This window comes from Mytilus trossulus, chromosome 6 (assembly GCF_036588685.1).
Source record: "Mytilus trossulus isolate FHL-02 chromosome 6, PNRI_Mtr1.1.1.hap1, whole genome shotgun sequence".
In the NCBI taxonomy this organism is placed as follows: Eukaryota; Metazoa; Mollusca; class Bivalvia; order Mytilida; family Mytilidae; genus Mytilus; species Mytilus trossulus.
In genome coordinates this window covers 16,334,624-16,340,623 of record NC_086378.1, presented here as the reverse complement: position 1 = coordinate 16,340,623, position 6,000 = coordinate 16,334,624, and positions in this window count along the sequence as shown.

The following is a 6,000-nucleotide window of genomic DNA, read 5'->3' as shown; positions in this document are numbered from 1 at the left end:
ATTCTGTTTTCACCACGGGCTATATTTTATAGCTTTGTACTTGCCAAATATAAAACTCACCAGGTTGACTTGTTTGTATGTTCTGTTTATACCTACTAGTATTCATTTACTGCGACACTGATTTGTATTTCGATACATTTGAATAAAAGTTTATTTATCAAAAAAAGTTAAGAGATTCGTGTGAATTTTTATACCAGATATATCTTGTTTAACTGAAAGACGTGTATGGAAAGACGTCTATCAATCACGTATATTGACCTTCATGTTAAGAGAGGCAAACCTGCATTGGCAACATTAGACTCAAAGATATCAATGTAAATCACGTGTTGCTTAAAAGTAGAAAAAATGCAAGTTTATAATTTTCTACGCTTAGTTGTATTCTACCTAATTATGCAACTGGAAAACTTTAACAATGTTTACTTTTATTGTTTACTCTTCGATCAACATCTGTAGACAATAAGCCGATGTGCCATTCTCTATCGTTGTTATTCTCAATAAATGACGTTACGAGTACATCCTTTGTATTCGTATATACATATCTTCTTGCATTCATGCCGGAGGAGAAAGTCATTCTTTAGGATCATGTTATTTAGCAAATTAAATATATCAACCCATATTTAAATACCTATGTAAGGGGGGGGGGCACAAAATCAAAGAAATATCGATATACAATTGCAATAGTTCCTAGATGAATTACAGTTTAACATTCGTATTTTATCTCTAGACATATTTATAAACACTATTCATAAAATATCAAAGATATACAATTGAAAACAACATCTGGATAATTGACTGTTCAACTTCTCTGTGAACAATTTCGATTTAAGACCAAAATTCACATGTCCCATTATGTACTAAACTATATATAAAACATCTTAGACATTTTATAAAACAATAAAATAAGAATTGTTAGTCTTTTTAAAAATAAAAGATTTAGCTATTGTCAAATATTGTAACATCAAATTATTCTAATAATAACACTGTTTATATGCGGAGTTTCCTCGACTTTTTATTTTATATATTCATTCTCGAGACGGCGAACATCTCTAAATCGGTCAACGGAAATCAGGAAATAGTCAAATTCGTCTCTATTCTCATCTCTTCTATATGTCTGAGATTTTTTTTATAATTGATCATATTCCGATAACTATAATGTTTCCATTTCTAAAAGTCGCCATCTGACCTACAACTGAAAACCATTTTGTATGATGTGTATTACAAATGTATTACATGGACATTTGACAGTCAAAATCATTATAGGTGCAACAATTTTTTTATAGAATTGTCTCCAAATTGTTTACTTTCTTTAATTTTCACACTAACTGTTACCAAGTTATTGTCTTGGTCTGTTCTACTATCTAAACTTTCCCTTGCATTTATCTCATTATGTAGCGTGTAACTTTTTGTTTCTGATCGCCTTGAAGCCGTAATTATAGGAAATACTTCAGTTGCGTATAAAGACATTTGTATTTAACAGTAGTTCATGGTCGTTTTGAAAATATTATTTAGTGGCCACCCAATTATTTGTAAGTATTATAAGACGTATATTGAGATTTTAGACAACTTGAAGGATTTCACTGTCTGTTAATGAATTATTTTTATTACATTTGTCGCTGAAGTAGTTCACCATTTAAACAATATTCCATCTCCAAAGATAATAAATTCAGAGGACGTTAACCATGATCTTTACATATGCACAAGCATATCAGCTTCTGAACGTGTCTTTACATGACACATTTTGTAAATCATAAAACTTCTTGTAATCGCAATACGATGAGCAACTGCAAAATATTGAAAATAAATCGTAAAGTTTATATTATTTAAACGGAAATATATTGGACGCACTGAATTGATACATCATAAACAATGAAACAAAGCTGTCTTGTAAGAAAAGAGTTACTGTGTTGCTTGAAGTGTTAGTATACGGATATGAAATTTGATTAACAATGAGACAAATAAGCAAAAGTGAATCGAGGAGGAAAACATCTAAGAGTATACATGCAATAACAGAAACACAAACCGAGTTAACTGAATGATTAAGGCTGACAATTTAAAAAAAAATATGAATACGGTCATTCAAAATCAACAGTTACGACTGTATTCAACCCCTTGATTAGTTCAAGGACGCTGTCCGTTGTCTTATTTGTCACTTAAAAACTGTATAAAAATTATTTAATAATTTGTTATTGTGTTTGTGATATCTAACATATTACATATACCCTGTGTTGCATACAGGAGGTGTTTGGTTCACTCTTGCAAAACATTTTTAAAGGAAGAGATAGCATTTCCTTTACGAAATATTTCAAACCATTTCCATAATGCATGTGTGTTATTTATGTCGTACGTAGTTAACACGATATCCCCCATATCCTTTTCACGAATGTAACCTAAAGAATCAGACTTATTACCGAGGGTGACTAACATCAGCAACACTATGGGAACCAAGTATGGAGGAGGATCTGCTTACCCTTTTGGGGAATACAAGATCAATCCCAGTATGAGGTGGATTTCGTGTTTTGTGTTCCTATTGTCTCTATGTTGTGTTTTGTGTACTATTGTTTGTCTGTCTATATGTCTTTTTAACGTTGTCAGTTTATTTCGATTGATGAGTTTGAATGTCCCTCTAGTATCTTCCACCTTTTACAATCATGTAATGTTCAAAGTCCTGAAAAACACAATCAGTTGTATGCTCAAATCTTATTTTTCTTTAATTTTAGATCAAGACAAAACTCAAAAGAAACAGGCCATATATGACAATATGAAAATTTAAGCATCTGTTGGATTTTGTGTACGCTGTTTTATTGTGTTGAGGTTGTTTATATACTTGATCAATGTGTGAAATTACTCGAGGTCATATATGTTTTTCGTCCAATTATTCCTTAACCACATTTTATTTATGCTAAATATAAAATATGGTACATTGTATTGACGTCTGCTAACATTTTCCCCTTTTGTTAACTTAGTTTTGACAGCTATTATAATCATATATCGAATTACAATAGCCGCTTTTTGTTGCTAATATTATTGTACATTTTTTATTTGAAATTAAACATATGGATGTTAAGTGACAAAAATGTTTAATCATGTAAATTTGTGCTATGGATTTAACTTAAAATTATTATATTTTAATGAATAATTATAAGCAATATCTCAAACATCAAAATGAAATAAAAAATAATGATACCACTGAAATTTAATGATGGAAAGATATTACAACAATTTAAGAGCTAATTTATATTTGCTAAGTCTTTTCCGGGTAAAGGAAAATTCCTAAGAGGTGCTAAAAGTTAACAAATGGCATCTGCAAGGAAATAAACACTTACAATGTACACAAATTAGATATATACATATTCAAAGGGAAACGACAGAACAAATCGAATAAAAAAGATATCAAAATGAACATTATGAATATGTTTTTTATTCAAATAGAATTCAATAACCATCGGATATCTAGCATACAGAGGGTTTAGCAATGAATTAATATATAAAGAACTCTAAGGTGCGACGTTAAAGTACGATGGTCACGCTTAAGTGCGATTGTATGCGTTAAAATGCGATACCTCCTTGTGCACAAGTCTGATGATCCGCGGAAATAAAAAAAAATGAACATGCCAGAAGGAATTTGCAGAAAGAAGAGTTGAGAATATTTGATTGACAACTTGTTTAACTATTTATATACTAAACAGTAGACGCATTGAGGTATCGTGTATCCTGCTTCTATTAGAATATAACGAATTTTGCATTTTCGTTATTCGGATTTTTTTCTTTATCATTTTCAAACACGGAAACACTAAGTCTTATAAAAAATTCCCGAATGATGATATCAGCATTGGTATCAAATGAAAGAATGATGCATCAGCTTTTAATATCATATAAACATATAAATTGAGTGATTTGGACGATTTTCAAATGTATGTAACATACTTTTCAATCTCACCGTCTGTCAAAGTATAAGCCAATACTTAAGAGGTTTTGATACTTGCAAGTTTGATAGAACATACAAATCAACTTTACAAGCATTTTTATAAAACTCATCACATAGCAGTATAACTACTCAATTTTCAACCAAATAAGGCATGTTCCGTTCTCCTTTCCTTTTTTCCCATGTCATATGAAATTTAAGTTTGATAAAAAAGAATAAATGTTTGTATCATTTGTTGTGACTATGTGCTTGAATAAGTACAGATGCTAAGGTTTAATATATTTTGAGTTGCTTTCATTCTTGTTTTTCGAAAAGACTAATTTTAAACCACATTCGAAAAATTTCCGGAAAATTATTGTCAGTGCTTATTCCATTTAAAGTAGATCACCAGTATATAGTTTTTGAGACAGAATTTTTTAATGATTTGTCAAAATGAAGTTTTTACTATGCTCTTTTAAACAATCTAATAGAAAGTATGGGTCACCGTGCTATTTTTCAAGCTATGAGACGTTGAAATTGTCAAAATCTGGTTAGTTTGTTCATGTAAAAACACATTAGTGTGAATAACAAAATTTCTATGAGATAGAATTTTGAAATAAATTGTAAGTAGAAAGGTTTCATAATATGTTTTAAGAAAATTAAAAAAAAATATTGTGTCACCGAACTTGTTTTCTTGCTACAAGTAATAATAAAAAATTTCCTATTAGCCCAGTATAAATTTTGTACTAAAAGAGTTATATCCCTCTAAATGGCTCATTTTAAAATAAATGATTTTTAAACAAAAAAAAATGATATTTCTTAAAATATTTTGTACAAAACAATAAATTAACAAGTTTTCTTCAAATAGAATAAACATTCTAACCATTGAATTGCAAATCTGTCTCCAAATTTGCAGATTTAGACAGATAACTAGACCAATTGTGTACTGTGATTGTACAATCCAAGATGGCGGTATAACATGAATCTACCTTAATAAGAACAAGTTAAGTAGCTTAGATCGTGTTATTAGGCCTTTACATGTCAAAGAAGAAAACATTTTCATACATTTGAATTAGTGAAAAAATATGTGTGTAACGATGAATCAACATTTCGTTAAAACACACATCATGACCTTACCATGACTGGTAAAACATGTCTATTATGGAGGCCACAATCATACAAACTAAGCAATAAAGGCATGTCGAGTCATTTGAGGGTGCCGAATTGTTTTAATTTGACACAAAATATCAGACAGGCCATCTTGTGGTGAGTTTACTCTTCATGAATATCTTCCAAGGACATCAATATTCAGCATGCATTGTAAACTACTTGATGGAATTTAAAAAATAATGCTTCTGATCCTTCAAATTAATTCAGGACATGATGTTGCTTTTCAAATTCAAATAGAAAGTCTACCTGATGATCTGTTTGTTAAAAAAGAAAGTAAAGTTTTCCACTTACATCTGTTTACATATATTGCATTTTGCGAAAATAAAAATGGAAAGGTGTATACCATCGTTCAAAATTTCAAAATATTTATATCTCTGATAAATATTTCACCTGGTTAGTAGATGACAATTTTTTTCAAATGGAAAATGATTACAATGCACTCTCATTTAATACTCAACGGACATATATACTTTAGCTGAGTGTGATATTTCTTTATAAACAAAACAGTAGTCCACTGATCAGATAGATGGTATTGGTATTGTCCAACTTGAAGACTTTTATGTAAAATGGTACAACAGTTGTTGAGATTTGGCCAATGACTGCTTTAAAACCATAACCAAAAAGTATGTGGCATGATTGCCATTTAGACCAATCTCCACAAAAGACCAAATATTACACATACATTAACAAATATAGGTCACGTACGGACTTCAACAATAAGCAAAGCCCTTACCGCATGGTTACCAATAAAGGGCCCGAATTGACAAATGTAAAACAATTCAAACGAGAAAAACAACGACTTAATTAATGTACAAAATAATAAACGAACCACAAAAATGACAACAACTAAATAACAAGCTCCTGACTTGGGACAGCCACATACAGAATGTGACGAGGGAAACGATATCAGCGGGCGCCCAACCCTCCCC